This window comes from Empidonax traillii, unplaced genomic scaffold (genome assembly GCF_003031625.1).
Source record: "Empidonax traillii isolate 1590-97213 ecotype Southwest subspecies unplaced genomic scaffold, ASM303162v1 scaffold381:size621868, whole genome shotgun sequence".
In the NCBI taxonomy this organism is placed as follows: Eukaryota; Metazoa; Chordata; class Aves; order Passeriformes; family Tyrannidae; genus Empidonax; species Empidonax traillii.
The window spans coordinates 361,335-383,084 of NW_020955574.1; the positions used below are offsets into that span (position 1 = coordinate 361,335).

General features: G+C 39.6%; 1 protein-coding gene and 1 long non-coding RNA gene across 2 annotated transcripts in view; both read left to right on the forward strand.

Moving 5' to 3' along the window:
• Window positions 1-1,077: 1,077 nt before the first annotated feature.
• On the forward strand, window positions 1,078-2,802 carry LOC114062075. Its single transcript, XR_003572305.1, has 2 exons — window positions 1,078-2,337; window positions 2,560-2,802. It is a non-coding gene; the product is annotated as an uncharacterized LOC114062075 (long non-coding RNA).
• Window positions 2,803-4,080: 1,278 nt separating this feature from the next.
• MGAT5 (alpha-1,6-mannosylglycoprotein 6-beta-N-acetylglucosaminyltransferase) overlaps window positions 4,081-21,750 on the forward strand; it is a 116,283-nt gene continuing 98,613 nt past the window's right edge. The window contains exon 1 of the mRNA XM_027893110.1: window positions 4,081-4,157. The gene's annotated coding sequence lies outside the window, so the exon portion shown is untranslated. The remainder of the gene's footprint in view (window positions 4,158-21,750) is intronic.

Here is a 21,750-nt window from a genome sequence, read left to right on the forward strand (position 1 = left end):
AAAAATTTTCAAAGGCAAGAATCAAATAATAATTTATTAGTTTGCTCTACTTTTATTGCAGTTTTTGTTTTTGTTTGGGGTGGGCGTTTTTTTGTTCTGTCTGTTGTTGTTGTTGTTGTTGTTGGGGGCTTTGGGGTTTTTTCTGTACTAGGCAGAGTTAATGATAACTTTTAAAAATCTGACTTTTCAGTATCCATAAAAGCTTAGTGAAAAGGATACAGTTAAAGCCTAACTGCAAAGTTAAAACCAGGGGGTGTGGGGGTGTCTTGTGTGTGTGTGTCTACCTGAAGATGGGGAAAGGACAGGAGCATTTTCTATTTACTACTCTTCTGATATTTATTCAGAGTTAAACCAAGGTTATTCTACAGCAACTTTGAATTGTTATTAAGAAGCAAAAGAGAGAGAGGGGTTGACTTTTCAAAATTTCCCTTTGTGATTGGAATATCACTAGGGTTGAATATGGCAGCTCTTCAGAAGAATATTGTACTGTATTTCAAAAAATATAGATGAGATCCTGAGAAATCAGAGCAATCAAACAAAAAAGCAAGACACGTTCTTGAACAAGAACACACGAGTTTTCTGATCTCCAGCACAGAGGAGACTGTGCTGACTGTTGAGCCAGTTATCATTTTGCAGTAAATTCAATTGTACCAATAAAGCTGAGGGAGACATCAAACAGAAAGCTTTAAAAGCATATCTTGGAAGCCTCAAGACATGCTTATTGTGTTTGGCTATGAACAGGCAAAGGTACTTTTCAGGAAGGTCTTTTTTATCTTATCTCTGGTTCAAATTTCAGTTTTGCCTTCTTCTTTTTCCTCTTCTCCTTTTTTGTTTTATTGAAGTCATGTTCAACATTAATAATACAATATTCAGCTCGCCACCAAAGAGCCCACTCAGTATCTGCAAAGCTAATAACCCTTAATTCAGAGGAGCTGGGGGGGAGGATATAAAAGAAGGAAAGAAATCTGAATAAAGGGAGGAAGAACTTCCAGAAACCAGACAAGGGGGCTTTAAATTATAGATTATAATGCAAATAGTTTCTAGTTCCTATCGGGGTGCTGTAGTGATTATTGCTGTAGTGATACAAGTATAACATGCTGTAACACTGTGTGTGTCTACCTGAGACAGGACGGGGATACGAACCAGAACAAAGGCAGGAATGTTGGCTGTAGTCCACTTCACAAGAAAGAGATTTCTATATTAAAAGTATTTCCTCTATCTATAATCTCTAGCAATGGATATTTTATAATAACAGATTTTTCTACTAGGAAAGGCAAACTATATTTCATATGTGTGCTGTAATGTTGTTTTACAGTGTTACAAGTCAAAGGGGAACACAGCTTTCACATACTTCCCTGGGGAAAGGTTTGGGTAGGCATTGCCTGTCAATAACTACAGAATTGTTTTATGCTCTAGGCATGTTTCTCCACATTACAGTAGTTCATTCTTTGAACAAACAGAGATGGAAAATTCAACAAGTATAATACTTTAAAGGTGACATTAAGCCAAACTGGAGTTAGCACTGGTGACTTCTGTGCATCTACATTTAGGTTATCATCCACTGCTGGTCCATAATCAGAATTCTCCAAAAATTCATTATAGAGAAGTGCCAAAGAATTGGTCTCTCAACACAGAAAGTCCAAAATGTGTTCATTGTCTTCTATGGATCACTTCTGTCCTTTATGCTGAGTGCACAGTAAGATGAAGTTACTACAGCTGTGACTTCTTCACCTCATCTGTTTGAGTTCTCTGCCACTCCAAAGCTGTGACTAGCACACAATCACGGGAGTTTTTGTTTCCACTCAGGGCAGGGCTTTGTCCACAATGTTTGGACATAAAATTTAGCAGAGAAACTGTATCAGTAGGTGATATAATGAATGTCTCTACTAGAATATAATTGTTTTCCTCATTAATAAGATACACTTCACAATAACTCAAAAATTCTCTATTAACAGGTATATATCTAAGGGGCTCAGTCTCAGCCTTATAGTTTGTTTGAGTGTTCTCACACATCAAACAGAGGTATCAGCCATCTTCTTTAATCACTTCTGTAATCGTTCCTCCCTGCACCCAGGGATAATGGCATCAGTACCTGGACTCTGGAGCTGGAAAGATGCAAACAGGCAAGGTGAGATGCCAGGAACAGGGCCTTGACTGCAATAACAGGCCTTAATGGTCCTAATCAGCCTCACCTGGGGCCTCCACCCACACTCTCTTCCCACGGGGAGGGAATGAGCAAGCAGGAGCGTGAAGCTTTAAATGTGGGACAGGCCTGAGACAGCTAAATCTGAATAATTGGCAGCCTACTTGACACACACTAAAATGAGGAACAAACACGTAAGGGTTCAGCTGCTCTTGGATTCTCCTAAAACTTTAATACTATAGGGGCTTATGTTCTCTTTTCTTTCAGTCTATTGCTCCTTATGTTGCAAGAATCTGATCTTTCTCAAGAAACACTTCTTGAGCAGGGAGCTCACTCACCTACACAGCTTTTACTTCCTTAATTGACGTACACAGCTTGCTCATAAATGCCCCCCTTTTTTTTTTCTTTTCTTTTAGTTATGTCAGATATAAATACTGTGGAATATCCAGTGTAATTTCTTATTCCTGAAAGGAGGATAGTCAGTATGATCCATTTTGAAAACTGTTGGCTAATAAGGGCTGCTGTTCCCTTCGGAAAGGGCTCTGCCAGGAAACCACTGTTGGTACGTTCTGATATATAATATTTCTATATCAGAACATATCAAACTCAAAAGTGACTGCATGTGTAAATTCAAAGCATAATACATGGGAAGTGCTGTAGTTGTTTTTATTTCACCTGCTTTGTTTCCTTGTGACAAAAGCCTGTTCCACAAGCCATAACAGACAATGTTAAAAGTTACCCATCTCACAGAGAAAGATATTCAAGGCTTTGATCATTCAACTCCTTGTAAAATTTTCAAATCCCTAACCTCTCATTAAATGCCAGCAAGTGTTTCCAACCAGGAACAGAGCATAATGCTGGGTGAAATCTGAAACTCCAGATTGCACGGCATTATTGCAGATGCCTGTGGGTGCAGACAAGTGTCCTTCAGCACGCATTGTGTACATCACCATTTTCCGTCCCATGTGGAGAAACCCCAGAAGAATAGCACTGAACACCAGCTGGGATTTTTGTGAGCTGTCACCAAAACCATACCCACTTACATGATTTTTTTTTTTTTTTTGGTAATCATTTTCTGATGATTCATGTGAAGAATATTTAACAGACATTGATGAGAATTCTGCATCTGATTGTAACCTATACCTATGCCCCTTTAACTCATATTAGGTTGTGGAGATAACCAGAAACATTTTTTTCTTTTATCTCCTCTTCTCCTAGTGAAAGAAGCCTCTATCCATACCAGAGAGCAGGATTGGCCACGAGATGTCACCCAGCTTCTATTAGCTATTATGCAGGCTTGGGAAAACAGACCGCTCTGAAGCTGTGCTAAATAGAGACCGTCTCGCCACTACAAAATAGAGTCATCTTATTGCAAAAAAAACCAGTAGCTTTTTTTTTGCGCTAATGGCTCTCAGAAGCGAACTTCTGGGAGCTTGTAGAGAGTGTTCTTGAGACAACCTAAGTGGATGAATAAATAAAAATACCTGTGTCTAACGCTCAGTGAAACGCCGGCTGATGCAATGCGTCCGCTTAGCGCGGACAAAACCGCATCGCTGCCAGAGCCGGGATCCGCGCCCGACCTCACGCGTTTGCGGAGGAGGACGAGCCGGCGGGAGGCGGAGGAGAGGAGGCCGGAGCCGCCCCCGCGGACTCACCGCGGCGGGCGGGGGCTGCGCAGGGGCGGCGGTGCCGGGTGATGGTGCCCCCCGCTCACCCCCATTCCCGCTGCCCGTCCCCGCGCCCGGGAGGTTCCCCCTCGCCCCCGCGCCGGGCGCGCACTTTGCAGACGCTCCCTCGCTCTGCCTGCGCCTGTCACAGGCGTTTCCGCTCGCCCGCCCCTCCCTCCCTGCCTGCTCCCGCTCCCCGAGCGCGGCCGGCACTTTGCAGACGCTCCCCGGCGCCCGCCCGCCCCCGCCTGGCCCGTCCCCCGGCGGGCGCGGCCGCGCCTCCGCCCGCGCTCGGCCATGGGCGCTGCGCCGCGCTGGGCGCGGGGACCTGCGGGCACCGCCGCCAGGTGAGCTGGGACCCTGAGAGGGCTGCGGGGACCGGGGAGGGCGCAGCTGCCGCCGCCGCCGCGCCCAGCCCCGCCGCGGGGGTCTCCGCGCCGGGGAAGGGGCCGCCACACGCCCCAGCGCCGCGGTCGCATCGCCCGCGGTGCGGAGCGGCGGGGATGGAGGGCATCGCCCCTCAGCCGCCCCGGCGCGGCGGGGCCCGTGCTCGCTGCGGCCCGGCCGCCCCCGTCACCTTGCGGAACGACCTTCGGGGAGCGGCGGCGGCGCCCCCCGGCCCGGCAGGGCAGGGGAGGGGAGGGGAGGGGAGGGGGGTCTGCCGAGGAGGGGGCGGCCCCGGGAGCCCCGCGGTGCCCGCCCCGGGCTCGCCCCGCGGGCGCGGAGCGGCCGTGGGTGGTTTTGGCGAGCGCGGGTGGCGGTGCGGTGGGTGGGAGGATGAATCCCGGGCGAGAGTCTGCTGAAATCTCTGCCCCTGACGATGCCATTTACCAGCTCTCGGTTCCACCCGGTTGCTGGTTTTGTTCCCTCTCCAGTGCTTTGTGAACCTCTAGGAAGTGAATTTGAGAAAAAGGTTCCTGAAAGCTGTCATGTCTTTGCCAAATGTGCCTTGGGCTGCCATGACTGCTACTTTTTTAAAATTTTTTCTTTTTTTCTTGTTTTTTTTTTTTTTTTTTTTTTTTGCCAGAGATGCATTGAGCTTTAGACTGGAAATAACAGCGCTTTTTATTTGCCAGGTTCGTTATTTCTTACACATCACCATCGTATTGTGGTTTGATCGCAGAGATTTATCTTGTCTCTGAGAATCAGGGACTGACCTGATGTGATTGCCTAGGTGTGCAGACCTACATTAAACAAGTATTTGTGGGGCCCTTTTTATTGTCTCCCTTGAGTTTTAGCAGCTGTTTGAGGTAGACTTACTTTTTAATATATTTAGTGGAGAATAAACGTCACTTAGTTTTGAGGAACTAAATCTTGGTAGAGGCTTTTCTGCCTGTTAACATAAGGACTGTAGGTTCCATCTTTTCCAGATCTGGTACAGTATCAATCTCATCTTTTCAGAGTATTATTTTCTTTCTGGTATTGTGGTCAGCAAACCTGAGAAAGTGAATTCTTGATTCTTGCATTAGGTCTTGTTACATCAATTTCTCTTGATAACTGAAGCACTAGTAGAATACTCTTTAAAGGAAGGCTCACTCTTAAGATTCATGTTGTTATACAGTCTTACTTGTCTGAAAAGCTCTGTCACCTTGTCCCCATGAAACAGTATGATAGCTTTTTCAGCATGACTCATAATCCTAAATACAGGAATGAATTTTGACTTAGTGCTGTGCAAGTGCTTTATCTTTGTGCAAACAGCTTTGTGTGTAGAAAATGCAAGTAGGGTAGAGGGAATCACTGGTACTCAGTCTGCTAATCTTTGTCCTCAGGAGAACAGCATTAGAAGTTGTTTGCAGGCTGTGGGTATGTCTTTGCTCCTAAATCAATGAGGTGATCTCGGTTCTTTCAAAATACTTCTGCTGTTTCATAAAAAGCTTTCAAAAAAGGAGGAACCAGTTTGTTCTTGTTTTTTATTATTGAAACCATTTTGCCTGGGGACACGAAGTTCAATTTAGTCAGAATGGTTGATTTACCTTTTTCTTTCTTCATCTCTCTGCAATGACTCTGACTGCGCTTCATGAGAAACTCTCCTTACTGCAGCACCCACAGTTCCCATAATTAGTGCTGGTTGTACCAAACATATTAGTAGGAGAAAAAAAAAACTTCACCTTTTTTTTTTTTTTTCCTGGTGGTTTTGTTACATACAGGGTAACTTTCACTACTGCTTCCTGATCTTTACCTGTATGAGATGATGTAGGGAGTAGTTTACTCTGAAAATAGCCATGGAACGGTATGTTTAGTGAAAAGAATGCCTATGCTTCAGGATTTAATGTATGCACACTGTTTTCTGTTGCACTTCTGTAGAATATGGATTTATTTTGTACGAACAGAATAAGGATTAAATAAGAACATATGCTTCTTCTTTTCTGGGTGATAAATCCATCTTGCTGTCCCGGAGGAAGGCAGCTTATACAGCCTGGACTGAAAAGATGCTGAAAGACAAAGTGACTGAATGCTGAAAATAAGAAGATCAGGTTGTTTAAGCTCCCCAAACTAAACTGCCTAAAACTTGGGAAGCAGCCAGCAACACTGGGTGGAAATCATGTAAAATCCTTAATCAACTTCATGAAATAGAATCTGGCAAAATAATGAAGTGTTCTGAATTCTTAAAATGACTTTGAATAAAGACAATTGCTCTCAAGTTTTAAGTCATCTCCCTCCAACCAGATTCCCTTCTGTTCCCTTGTATAAAAAAGAAAGCTTCATACTGTTAAGTTCTGTGCTTGAAATAATATGTTGGATTTTATTAGTACTCATTTTCCTTCAAGTTTGAATTTTATTTAATTTTTATTTTATTTACAGCATTACGTTTTTTGGTGGTGTATGCTGCCATCATCTAGCAAGTTCACTCTGGTTTTTGCTTCTTTTGAATAAAATAGCTTAGTATGCAGTTTTCTTCCTCATCTTGGCTTTGAAATTTTATTAGAACTTCAGGAGTCATTGCTGTTGTCCTTCGCTGGTATTATAGCTTGGTTGTTGGTTATGTGGTAGGTGTTTTGAAGGCTTCTATGAGTACAGTGTTCATGTTTTGAGCAGATTGAGATCTAAAGGAGCCTGTCTTAGTATTTCATGAGAAGATGGGAGAATTAGTTCAGTTTTTTTGATAGTCGCCATAAGGGAGATCCAGTGGCAAACATTATGGTTGTTTGCCAACAGATTGACTTAGTGTTTGCGTAGTCTTTTAAATAGAGGGTGGAAAGAAATACAGTGATGAATATCAGAGTGCTAGGTGCTGATAGTATTTTCAGTTATATTATTCCCAAAGCGTCTGCTGAACTCTTCTGCTTGGCCTCTTTTGGAACCAGAGCAGGACTCCAGCAGCAATTCTTGGTAACGAACATCGGAAGCATCTGCTGAAGGAAATGAACATGCTGCACACTGCTAATCAGCTGGGAATCTGATGAGTGGAAACTTTTTCAGGAATCAGGCAGTTTTGCAATTACTGCATCCTCAATTTCAAAAAACTCTCAGCTGGAGTGGAATAAGGTCATTCTTTATTCCTCTCTACTTTGGCAGAGTTAATATTTGTGCATCTTCGTGTTTTGTATACCACATATGCACATGAACTTAAACAAAAAACCCCCCAAAACCTAACAAATCTCATCTTCCATACTTCAAAAGAAAAAGTGGAACTTTGTATTTGCCTCTGTGTGTATGCATACACACTCAAACCCCTCTTTAAACCTCTTATTATTGGCATAGAATACTGAAGTTTCACTTCTGAAGGTCTTAACCTGTTTCACTTTCATTTCTTGAAGAGCCCAGACCTGCAATATAATGAAGTATAACTTCCATGAGGAGTAAATCTCATTCAGATTGTGCTTTAGTAGTGGCTTATTTCCATCACTTCTGACCTTTTTTTTTTTTTGTACAATTTCTGGTTTGTTCGTGTGAATCAATAATTTACATATTTTAACTCGTGGCTACAAAGAGTTTTGTAGAAACTTAGACTAATTCAGCTGAAGGGTTTTGAATACTAACATAGACTCTCTTAATGGGTGGCATTGAAGAACTGGTGACACAAGTGCTGACACAACCTCCCAGGTAAGAGGCAGTGGCTTTTTTGTGACGGTGCAAACTTTTATCAGAGCGGATAGCCTTATTCTTTTATTTAAGCTGGAATGGTTCAGCTGTCTTGAGGTAAATTTGTGGGGTTTTGTTCTTACCTTCCCACGAGGAGAAGTCTGGTCGGCTTTAATCAGGTCAGTCCTTCCAGCCCAAGGTGTATCTGTGCACTCAGACCAGGATGTAACTCCTTTGAGAAATTTCTGCTAGAGCAGTGGTGTAACAGTACGTCTGTGTTGGCTTGTGTACTAGGGAGACACTGCAGTCAACAAAGGAGAGGAAATTAATTTGGGGCACAGGGATTCCCTCTTAGAGTACTCTTAAGTAGCAAAGTCCTTTTCAAGACGAAAGCTTAAGTCAATGGTGTGATTCATTTGATTTATTATTTATGGTTTATATGAGTTAAGAATCCTGTGATCCTGGCCCTTTGAGTCTCACAAGGACCTCTTATTCCTGTTAGCTTGCTGTATTTCTTCATACATCCCACAGGCATTTCAAACTGTTTAACCTTGGTTATTAATCTAACCTACCGACGTTTGTCTTACTGATTTTTACATCCTAATAAAAGCCTCTAATCTTTCAAAGCTATCAACCACCTCTTTTGACCTTGTCCTTGAGACAAAGGGATTTTCCTAGATTATAAGTAGCAGGCTGAACCTGATTTTACTTCTATTGGTTGTCGCTCATGGGTCATGTAGTTTGTTACATTTATTTATATATACAATTTTTGACAGGTAATGTGCTCCTTTTTGTCTCCCTAGAAGAGTTTTACCACTAAGGCCTTTTTTCCCCTCTTGGTGGAGTTAGGTAATGGAGTTTATTGCTGCTTGTTTTACATTACCTGTTAGAGTTGCCTTCCTCTCTTCATAAATGCACCACGACTGATTCATGACACTGACCTGTATTGAGGTCCTAGCAAAGCATTCTCAGAAAGCTACTAATCAAGCAGTAAATTGCATGCTAGGAAAAATCTCTTCACCAAAAGGGTTGTTAGGCACTGGAACAGGCTGCCCAGGGGACTGATTGACTCAGCGTTCCTGGAAGTATTCAAAAGACATGTAGATGTTTGGACTCAGAGATCTCAAATACCTTTCCCACCTTAAATGATTTTATGATTTTGAGTTGTCATAAAAGGTACAGGATGCAGTGAATTATCGTGCCTGCCTAAGATCATATTTTGTGAACTGGATGCTTTTTGGCCATTTGCCATTTCAAGGTTCCAAACCTTTGGACTCTGCCATATTATGTGATAGTCGTCTTGTCTGCAGTGGGTGTGGCTAGAGTGGATTAACACGTTCTTACAGGAGATCCTTGTTAATACAAAGGCATCTGCTTATATTCACTTAGGCAGTAGTTCTCTTAAGTTTAAAATTCTGTACCTTTTTTTTTTTTTTATTCTGTCCCCTCTCTTTCTCTGCCTGTTCGTTCCTTTTCTGCTGAGAAATAATACAGTTTGATGCAGTTTTTGAAAGTTTCCCTTGAACTCTGCAGAATGCATGTAATTTACCTGGAACAGAATTTCAAATATTAAGGATCTACATAATTTAACTTGTATTTTCTCTGCTGTTATGACCTTTATTTTACCAAAAAAAAAAAAAAAAAAGTGTAAAATATGCAGTCTATTGGATATATTTCATTAGTCACATAAAACTTGTCTGCATGGGATACATGAGTTAAAAATATACATAACTCCATTCAGTGAATTTGAACATTGATATGGTATTCATAACAAAAATATTTAAACAGATTATCTACCTCCTGACAGGCTTTTTAAGTAACTTCCATGAGTCTTTCTTGATAGACCCTGTTCAAGTACTTTTTCTGTGGAAGTTTAAAAAAAACCAAACCACAAACCAAAACCTGGAATAAATGTGAGGAATGTTTCTAACCTGGTGGTTATCCAGGTTTGACCTTGTTTATTCATTCCATACCGAGGCACTGTAATAAGATTGTACTGAATGCTGAGTGAAAGTGTTTGCATGACCTAACTGTAAAATGAAAGTCCCACTCTGTTTCAGTGCACTGTAGTGTGAAGGCTCTTTCTGCCCAGAAGAAATGCTTCCAGTGCTAGTGCCCCTAAAGTATTGCTCCAAGTAACATGAACATGTAATGATTTGCTTCTCACGATGTGGGTTTGATTATGCTCATTTCTGTCTTGATGTAATTGAAGCTTGCTGGTTTTAATAATTAAAATAGCAATATACACAGAAAACATAGAATATATCGAGAAACATTAATCAGACAGCAGCAACCAGATATTCATCACCTCAGATTCTTAGGATGACTTTTCTCTCTGTCTTGTGTTCAGTAAGAGTTGTGCATAAAAATGGGCCCCTTTTTCTTAGAAGGAATATAGAGTATTATCTTGCTGTGTGTTTATTAATTTGGGGGTTTTTTTATCTGATCTTGGAATTTCTGAGCCACCTGGCAAAGGGGCTTTCTCCCTGGGAAAAAAAAAAAAAAAGGAGAGAGATAGAAACTAAGCAGACAGATATACTTCAGGCCTAGCAAATACATGAAATATTCTTGATGGAGGAACTTCCACCCCTGTTTGGCAAACTCCTGCTGTAAAGATAAAGGAGCCTGACAGCAGTGTTCTCTGTAGGTTCTAATACATGGTATTGGATATAAACTTTCCTACCTACTTCAGACACAAAAGCACACACACAAAATAAGGTACACTTCCAAAACCGTCCAGCCTCTCGGCTTCTGACAGACTCTCACAACCCTGACAAAAATGCATTTGGCCAATGGTAGACATATAGCACATTCACAGTTGATTTTGGCAGAAAGAGGGGCTGCAAAATGAATGGGGCTATTCCTTGGCTAGCAATAAGATGCTTGAAAAACAAGTAGGAAAGCAGTCCAAATAAGGCACCATCGCAAGCAGTGAGTAGGAGCAGAAAAATGAATATTTCTCAGTTTCTGGGTGTTGATGGAAGTAGGAAATGTTAAAATATTTACTTCTGTTGCAGGGATCATGAAAAAAAGTTCTGGAGAGATCAGGAAAAATCTGAAAAAAGTATTTGGAGTACTGCAGTAATTGAATTCTTTGAGAAAGGCTTTTGAAGCAACCAAACTGTTTGTCTGTAAGTCAAGGTAAAATTAGATCTTGGGCATTAAATTTGAATAGACTTGTAGCCAATTTAGAATATTTAATGCTTTATTTCTTCCTGGATTTAATTAAGTATTGTCATTCCCGTATTTTGGCAAGATTTTGTCAGCAAAATCGATTATGTGTTTCCTGATCTGACAGAATAGCAAAAAGAGGGGGAACACTCTGTGGAGTGGTAAAAAAAGATTTCTCAATTTTGTCACTCAGACTTCAGTCTAGGTTTTACAGGATATTTGACCACATTATTAAAATTATATTATTACAATCAGTCTCTTAGCACATTGATTTGGTTTTCTAAGTCCTTGTAAAAACGAGCAGTTTACTTCCCTGTATTTCTTTTCATGAAATGCAGTTTCTCAATCAGTGTTATTGATCCTCCAAGAGCATGGTGAAATACAGTATCATTCTGTTTACACTTCACATCTATTTGTGTTATGCAGCTGCTTTTCGCTTACTAGACTGCAAAAAAAAAAAAACAGCATTCAGGAGGAGAATGCTTCCAGTGTTTTTTCTGCTCAAGTTAACAGTTATTTTACTTATAGATAAAATCAACCAGTTTTGAATACTTAGCCCAATTTTAAGAGCCTGTAATCAAGTTACCATACATTATGGTTATACTTTCAATATATTAATGGTAATGCTTTAAATTAAAATATTAGATTGTTATTTCTAATAGGCACTTTGTTAAATAGCAGTAGAGTTTACTTATAGGAAAAAAATTCTTTGATTCGTCAGCATAACTTATCTTGAAAGATAAGTTCTACTCCTTATAGGTAAGTTATTAATCTAAATTTCTTGTTAGAATACTTTCCCTGCTTTGTTTCAGTAGCTTAGCATTCATGTGTTTTCAAGAAATCAAATAATCAATAAAATAAAACACTTTTGAATTTTTTTAATGATGTGAGAAATGAAACCAGGTTGTGTGAATTTTTAGTTTGAGTAAAGGATTTGACATATGACTGAATCTGGATCTCGGTGAGACCTCTTGGGCAGTGCATCAGTCTCTTTTTTTTTTTTTTGGCTCTGTTTATTAAACATTGTGAAGTCTTTGATTCTCTGGAGTGACTCTCCTTGGGTTCTGGATTGATAACCTAATAGGGCTACCCATTATTCCTTTCGGGAAAAGGTTACAGTAACTTTGCCTTCACCTGCCGTACCAAAATTCTCCCCAAGGTAAGTTAAAGAATATTTGAAGGAGCTTCAGGCTGGAAGATGCTTGAGGACTTGGTGCCTCTGCTGAAGTCCATTACAAATTGCTGCGTACTTGCACCTGAGATGAAGTTCTGTGGAAACAGCACCTGCCCACTGGAAGTTTGGAATTTCAGTTCAGTAGCTGATCCAGGCTGGCTCCCGAACATCCAGTAAGTGAGCGGTTGTTGCAGCACTGTTGATAAATTGCCAGCAGGGATTCAGTTTGCCACCAGCCTGTGGTGAAAGGGTTGGATTTTTACAGTGATGTAACGAGAGTTTAACTGCAGTGGGTAAAGTTCCGTACTGGTGTAAAAGGCATATTGCAGTTTACTTAAGCTCTTTTGGAGCTGATGCTGTTTAAACCTCTGGCTCTGTATGTTGAAACTAGTACAATGAGGCCCAAGTGTGCATTTAAACTTTCCTTTGAGGGTTGTACTGGCTGATGCACAGCAAATGCTTGTAACAGGTTTAGCTTCTGTTCAGCTTCTATTTAAGTCCTTGTACCTTGATTCATTTCCTGGCATCGTAGTTTCCATATGTACCAGTTGCATAGCTTGTGCACTGTGCAATGTTAGAGAAGAATGCCTCTGTTAAGTCACTTAAAACATGTCTAAGAACACTTTCTTACTTACAGAGATATTGGCATGTAAGTGGTCACATCTAGAGTAAAGAAAACAGTGAGTATTACAAGTGAAAAAAAAAAGGTTACTTTTAAAAAAGCTGTGCTTGAAAAACAGTATTGTAATTTACATATATGAGGAAAATCGTTCTAACATAAATTTTGTGTTACTTAGACTTAAAAAGGGGGTTTAGGTGGAGATCTGAAGAATCTACTTTTTCATTATTTGGAGTTTAAAAAAAAATGTAAATTAGCAGGAGCATTTTTTCCCCCTACCTTTGAAGTGCAAGTTTTCTGCATCCCATGTACTTGAAGTATGGGGGTTTTTTTCCCCATCCACTGTTGTTATTCAGTTTTGATAGAATTGTCTTGGTCTCTAGTCAGACTGTTGTTTGTACCTCAGGTCTGTTCTACCCTTGAGTACTGTTCCTGGTGGATATGGCAAACTTGAATCCAGTTGCCCAGCTGATAACTTGGTACTTCAGAATATAGTGTTCAGAGTACTCTGTGTAATTCAGTATTATTGTAACACTGGTTTATAATTTGTAGTACCTTGTGCTAATCAAATATTCTGTTCTCTGATGCAGGAGAATTAACACCAGCACTTGGTGGTGCTTTTATGTGGGAATGTCATGACATTTGTTCATGTTTCAGAATGACAACATTCCCCTCCTGGCCTCACCTTCCAGCCATACAGGCTGGCCAAGGAGGCTGGAGGAGGATAATGATGCAGCTTTCAGTGACACTGCTGGCTTGGGGTGTTTGAAAATCAGTTTAATTTAGAAGATTGTGTTCTTATTTCTTCTTAAAATGTTAGCTATTCAGAGGGTTAATATTGGTTAATGCTCTGTCCAGTAGGTTGAATGGCCCCAGTTTTAGGTAGCAAATGAGTGTGTTGTTTGTTGTTTTGTTTGGGTTTTTTTGCCAAAAAAAACCTTAGTCTGTGTAAGTATTTTCAATATATATTTTTATGTTTGTTTATCCAAATTTGAAAAAACCCACAACCTTCTCACTATATAAATTTCTAACAAACAACTCAGATTCCACACTATTGATTTTGGGTGTGTATTATGAAAATAGTTTTTTAATAAAGGTGTACTGTTGCCCTTTGACAAGCTACAGAGTATTTTTAAATATGCCACCATTATTCTTTAAATGACTAAAATTTGACATTTAATTAAAACGGCTGCTGATGCAGCATTGTAGTTTGGCAGAAATTATTCCAGGAACCTTGCAGTGTCTACCTTACCTGTACTATGGGGATCAAGCCTATTGCTCAGGATAAAGAAGTTTGTCCAAGCCACAAAAATGCAGAATTAAAACATTTTCATTGTTTATTTTTTGCTGACTGGTTCTTTCATCTTTGAGTTTGACAAATGGAGGAAGAAATCTGTCAAATGGTGTTATTATACTTTTTTTTTAAATTATTTTTTCCCTAATACACTCTTACTGTCTTGGGTGTGTGGCTGAGCACTCTGCTAATGGTTGTCCAGTTTATTATGTTGTGAAGGTCTTTATTTCCTTAATAAAATTTATTTAGACTGTCAGGGAAAGTACACCAGTGTTTGAGCTGTAAAACTCAAATAGAATCACAGAATCACACATTTGAAGCATGGTTCTTTGTCTCTGCTACTTGATTATTGCTTTTCTCTTTACCTCTGCTGTTCCACACCCTACAAGACTGAAGGGCTAAATCATGTTGTGCTCCCTTTTTATTTGGCCTTCAGGAGCCATGCAGGCAGCAGATGTATTTTTCTGTTCTGTGCAGCACTGGAAGTAGCCTTCTATTAGGCTGTGAAGATTACAGTGTATGTAATCTCTTATTCGGAAGGTGTGTTATAATTCAGTTATCTCTCAATTAATTTTCTTGTTTTGGCTTTGGCATTGTGTTGGTTTTAGCTGTTGGTCAAGCTGGATTTCATTTATGTGTGAGGAAGGCTGTCTGTATTCTATGCTGTGTGGGTAAAAAAAAACCCCATGATTTCCATCTCAGCCCAGACTCCTGAGTGACTTTTGCCTTTTTACTCCAAACATCTCATATTCAAGGATGAGATTTCATCGTATGACTTAAAATTTTTTAACACACGTTGCACGTAAGCTTTATCTCATGCATTCCTTCCCATTCCCCAAAGTGAAATTCTTTTTCAGTTGGTGTAACCTGATTTTTTATTAAACCAGTTAGGAAATGTCCTTATTTACTGAACTCCTTGACTTCAAGTGTTGGACTAAAATAGAACCCCTCATCCTGCCCCACCCACGCAACAAGCCTGGATGGATATTGGGGGTTTTTTTCTGTAGAATTAAGTCAAACTTGATGAAGTCTGGGAATGGTGTATGTGCAGTTGTGCTGAATCTTTGTTATAATTTTAATAATAGACACAAGATGAACTCAGACCTTTCTGTTGGATTGCACATTACCTGTTTATGAAAACAGGTGATTCCAAGCATTGATTGCACACCTTCAAAGGGCCAGTTGATCTTGCATCTTTGTCACAACAGTAACTTTCACACAGATCCTCTTTCTCTTTTTTTTTTTTTTTTTTTTTCTGATGAGGATTTTTCAGCTGACCTCAAGAAGCTGTCTCCAATGATTGACACCATTTTTGTTGAAGGTCTGACTTGCTGCCTGTGTTCAACAAGCTTTGAATCTACAGAAAATAAAAGTAGCACATTGAAGAAGTAGGTAATCCACAAGTGTCCTGTAGTTTGTCCAGATCTACAGATTTATTTTTTTTTTCTGTGGGAGTTATTTGCACCAGAATTAAGTTTCATTTTTTTCCAATATATTCAGTATGTTATTGCAATAATGTATTTGGCTTGATTATTCTAAACATTTGTATAGGGAGCTCATCTAAGGCTATCATTATACCGCCCAAAAAAGCCAGCCAGGATAAACAAATGAAAGTATTATGGATAAAATGTAACGTTTGACACTTTATATTTTCTCAGTGGTCTGTTAGAATGTAGGAAAGCAGAACAAGGCATCAAATAAATCTGAATTTAAACAACGTTTAAAATACTATCTTCTGAAATGTCTGGTAAATCTGTGCTAACTTTTAATTTCATAATTAAGCTGCTTGTTTTGTAAGCTGACTATTTTGAGTCCCTCCTTGAACTTTCATTGTAAACAGGTTTTAGGTGTCTGATGTGGAATTGTGAATGTCATGGCAGCTAGATACTTAAAGACGTGAAATAATAATCGGTTTTACTTTTTATTTTTTAAACAAAATGAAAGAAAAATCCTTCCAATTCTGAAGAATTTTCCAGGGTGTTGAAGTTGTTCTTAAGGAGTCATTAAATTAACTGCTCTTTAAGGTAAAGCAAACTTGAGAATGGAGAGCAGGAAGAATGCAGTTAACTGGAGAGAGGTTAGGAGTTAAATTAAACCTTTAACTATGGGAAAAACAACTTATTTGCTCAACTGTCTTGAAGGTCAGATATTTTCTGAGATTTGGAAAATAAAGTAGTTAAAAATTCATATACCAAAATTACTTAATTACTTATAATAACAATTTTGGATCAAAATAGTTATTATAAGAACATAAGAGATGACTTCCAAAGCACTCATCAGACCTAAACCTCAAGTGATGTGGTGGGTCTAAACTGTAGGATACGACTTTTCTCAGCATGAAAACAGCAGCCTAAATTGTAGCAAAATCTGGAAGCTATTGATAAAAGCTGTAGAAAGAAATATCGTATTCCTCTGAAATACAGAGGAAAATGTTACTGAAAACAATTATTCTTTATTTTGTCAGGCTAGTAACTTGAACAGTTCTTCTCTTTAGGACCAGACCTCCTAATAGAATGAATCACAGAATGGTTTGGGTTGGAAAGGACCTTAAAGATCATCTCATTCCAACCCCCTGCCATGGGTCAGGAGCACCTTCCACTATGCCAGGTTGCTCCAAGCCCTGTCCAGCCTGGCCTTGAACTCTTCCAGCCACTGAGTCATACAATTAGGGGTACTGCTGTCCTCTGCACACATTGAGGAAAGCTTTTTGTATCAACTTTTAAAGATACATTAGCCAGCACCTTTCCCCAGTGAGTTGAAAGTGAAGAGTATTTTCATAATTTAGAAAATCTCTTCCTCTGTCTGTACCTGTCTTTTTCTCTTTGTTAGGTTTGACTAAACAGTAAAGAAATCCATTCATCTGTGGTAGTGTCAGTGTAGTGGTCTCTGGTTTACTCTCAGCTAGTACTATGGTAGTGTTCCAAGACCATTTAAATTCTGTCAGAGCTGCAAGTGATCTTTTTGGCAGCCTTGTGCATTTATATTAACTGCTGGATTGTAGTAATTTTCAAATGTGTTGTCTGGAAGTGGATTTATAGATGAGTATTCATGTCTTAGGGCTGTAGGTTTATTTCATGTCATGGGCATTTACCTAGCTAATATGAACTTGGTTCCAGGAAGATAATTTGGATCTTGTTAGATCAAAATACACAGTTTTTCACTGTCACCATTCTAGAGATGGACAGTATTTCCTGTTGAATTTCCTTTCTGATTCTGGAAACCATATGGCTTTAGGATGCTATTTAGGAAGTATTTTTTTAAAGTTTTTTTTTAATATTGTGGGGAAGGAGGAAGAAAGCCTTGATGCTTACATTTATATTCTTATAATGCATTTATGTTGTTGAAACACAAGAGAACTAAGCTAAATACTGACCTAATGTGTTTGAGTGGACCTTGGAATCCTGACTTAACTGCCTTGTAAATCTTGTCCCTGTTATTCACATAATGCTTGATAAATATGTGAATATTTTGTTGTACATGTGGGGTGTTTTCAAATGATATTAGTGTCTGTCTAGTGTGTGGAGGAGCTTTTAGTTGGTACACATCAAGAGTTTCTGCAAAAAGGAACACTTTTTTCTCTTCCATCCATACAGCTGTGAACAACATCTAGGCTGACTTCTGTTGCAGTGGTAGAGATTTGTAAATGCTAAGTTTTATGTGCCCTTTTTTAGAAAATACTTACCAAAGTGGAGCTGTTTCTGCTTGCTTTTGGAAAACCATTTCATTTAATGGCAGTGCTTCAGTTGATATACCAAGTGTTCTAAGAACTGACTTGTGTTCCCAGCATTGGAGGGGGGGAAGCTCAGTGTTCGTGCTTGAGAACACGCTGAAGAGCACACGTGGGGGAATTCCAGGGCTAATGAAAACTTCAGAAGAGAGTAACAGGTATTTAACATAATTACATAGCTTCAGATTATATAATCCTTGTACAGTTCAGCCAAGTGCAAAATTGCCTCGCCAGGTTTGTCTTTTTTTTTTAAATTTAATTGGTTTGAAAAGATGGAGAGGGACTGTATTTCTTTAACTGAGAAAGTTCAGAAAACTGTGGTAGGCAAGTGGGGTAAATAACCTGATATGATTCAGACTAAAAAACATAAGATTAAATCCATGACAAGGCAAATATAATCTCATTTTATAGTTACATAAGACTGTTTAAAGTGGGTCATTAGTATTGGGGAAAAACACGTTTTAATTTTCTAGGCTTTTTTTTTTTTTTTTTTTTTCCCTCCACTTCCCACACTAGAAGAAACACTTTCCTCTAGGGACACAGATAGGATGAAGCTAAATATATCACTTGTCTACTTTATTCTCCATCATGTTGCTTCAGTGGTAATCACTTGTTTGAGATTTACCTTCAGAGATTCTGCCTGACATATGGTGATGTGCATAATGAATATATGCAAACATATAGCAATTTAAAATTCATTCTTTATTGCACTTAGGTTTTAGTTCACAAATTGCTGTAATAATTAAAGGGATTTGGTAAGCATTAATCTATGCACTTAGGGGAAATTTCACCTTAATTATTTATTATCTGTGCGAGATGGAAAAAAAACATTTTAAGACCTGACTTGAGAGTTGGGTGTCTTTTCTTTCCTAATTTCAAATGATATGCAGGCAGATATAGTGTCTCTTCATTGAAAGTACCACCCTTTTCAGGGAAGGAGAGGAAGCTGATAGTTTGGGGGGGCACGACCTGTGTGTTTGTTGGGTTTCTGGTTTCCTGAAGCACCCAAAAAAGGCCAAACTGAGGAGAGGAGAATGATTGCATGTTTCTGTAGGAGAAGGAGGGCAGAGAGATAACAGCTACAAAGAGACCTTAGGCAGAAAGGAAATTGTTTATTCTGCAGACTTTTAGAACCAAGAGATACAAAGGCAAGTACACTTAGGTGTCCTCTAGACATCCAAAAATTTAGACATCAAAAACTTAGTTCTCTCTCAGACTCTTTTTTTATACTGTGTTTTGGGTAACTGGGGAAAGGACTGAAATGTTCACTTTCCCATTCATAGTGGGAACCATGTGATGATGAGGAAGAAGTACATACTGCTGCAAATGATGTTGGAACTGTAACTCTTCCTTTGATACTCCTGACTGCCAGAATTGGCATAATTGGTTGCCAGCAATGGAGGTTACTTGCAGATTCTGATGATTGAGATAATTTACTTTGAATTTCCATTCAGCAGCTAAGACCTACTAATCCAGCTTCAAGTTCATCCTGTGTTTCGATTCTTTATAGGAGTTGACAGTAAAATTTTTCAGTTCATGCTGAAAACTGCATGTTGGCAAATAAACAGGTACCATTATAACACATGAACTGAGCATCTGTTCAAGCTTTATGCAGAGCCTTTGATCAAGGAATTGACAGTAAGTGGTGATGTCAGTCAGTATGCTGAACCAGGAGAGGACAGCAGAATGGTTTTAGGAAAGATTCATGCAATCTTGATGGAAGGGCCAGTCTATACAGCTTGAACTGTGCTAATCGAAATAGCCACATCAGCTTGGAAGATGAAATAGCAAATTAATTATCGCCCAACTTATTTTGACTGAAATGTCAAAGGAACACTCAGGTTAATTCCATGGGCAGATGTGAGGGGGCAGTGACTTCTGGTTGGAGAAGTCTGCTAGCACAGATGGATCCAGAATAGCTTCTGCCTTCCTCTCCTCAGCCTGTCACAGTGAGAGATTTAAGCTGTGCATACTGAATCACGTGTCCTGTGTGATTTACATTTGTCAAATCACAGAATTATTTTCCATGTCACTCTCTCCACTATTTTGACTTCATTGCAATATTTTCTGTTACCAAAAATGGCTGCTGCTAAGTATGAGCAGCCTAAATATTATTCTTCATGATCAGAAAGTAAGAACAAAAGAGAAAAAGCTTTGGATGAGTTAGGAGCCATAATGGTTCCCTGATATTAGTTGTGCTGTATATTTTTGGGGTGCATGGAGAAAGGGAGAAGGAGGGATGAAAGCACATCTTAATCTGAGTTTAGGAAGCTCAGGTCCTTCCGTAGTCAATAGAGAGGATGAGGCTTTTGGGGCAGCTGCTGTGAATCACTCCCTAAAAGGGGGAGAAGGGCTAAGCTAAACAGTTCCTTGCTACCAAAAGATACATTTCTCCTTTTCATTTTCACAAGCTCAGATACACACCTGACCCATCTGTTAGACAGCTTGGTTTGCAAAACAAGCGGAAAGCTAATGTAAGAAAAAGGCTTCTTTTGTTTTCGTGATCTGAAGCAGCTCATCCAGGGATCTGTGGATTTGGCACATCTAGCACAAAGGAGGGTGTGAGAGTGAGCGGCTTGGAGCAGCAGCAGGATAAGTGGAGAGAGATTAGCCTGTTCCTCTGCTGTGAGCTGTTGGCTCGGCTCAGCTCAGCCGTCTGCTGCGGCTGGACCCTCTCCTGTGGGTCCCAAGGCCTCCAAAGGCCCCAGGTGTCTTCACTGACCGCAGAGGGACAAAATGACCTGCAGCTTCCCCTTCTGCTCTGGTGGCAACAGAGGCTGCTGTTGTCATCTTTTTCCTTCCTCTTCTTTCACTTCTTTCACTCTGTGTAATTTTTTTTTTTTTTTTTTTTTTTTTAAACAGGAGATGTGGTAGTCCTAGTAAATCTTCATGCCTTGTTAGGGGAGAAGTCAGTAACCAAATGATGGGAGGGCTTCTGGGGCAAAAGAGTGCCAAATTTTAACTTTTTGATTGTTTTAGTAGTATCACTGCTATTTGCACTACTGATGCCACACCTGTAGCCATGTCAGAGTTCAGTGCCAAGCCTAGTGAAGCTTCCTTTCACTTGTGTCACATCTGGGTTCTTTGCATTTTGGCAAGCAGTCAAAAACTGATTTAGACCTTTGCAGGAATTAAGCACTGCACTCAGACGTCGTAACTCAAAAGACTGTGTCCAGTGTATGGTGTGAAATTAATCAAAAGGAAGGAAAATTAATGACCTGCTGTGGTGCCATCCATCACGATATCGCTCAGCAGGTGTGAAATTAACTTGCCTTGGCTGTGGATTAAATTTAACGGCATGACGTAAACCTACAGAAACTGTTTCTGTTATTACCAGGGAGCAAGCAAGTGTTTTTAAAGATTCCAGTTTAATGAACTGCTTACGCCATACAGTGGATAGTCTTATGATCATTTAACAGCATGAGTTTAGATTATGTTCCCTAAGAAGATCAAGTATTACTGTATCAGTAAAAATTATTAAAGGCAGGCCACAGAAATGTGGTTTTAATTTCTGTAATTACTGTGCACCAGATGGTGGATGTATACTTTTTTCCAACCTAAGTACTTCAGCTCAAATATAAGCAGTTGTGATCTTTATTTACAATTCAACAGATTTTAACCAAGGTGGTCATAATTCCTTTGTTATGGCCCATTATGACGACCTTCAAAGAAGTATGTAGACAACAGACCTCACTATGTTTGATATAGTTCCAAAAAAGCCTTTTTTTTTTTTTTTTCCCCAGGTCTTAATTATGATGATAGCAAAACTACCCACTAATGTTAATTACCCACTAACTTGTTTTGGAGTAAATATCTAATATTAGAATATGTACTTAAAGCATTTGGTAAATCCTGGTTAACTTAAGAACAATATTACAAAGATGCAAAATACATTACAGATTGCTAACAGCTCAAGAGATATGAGGAAAATA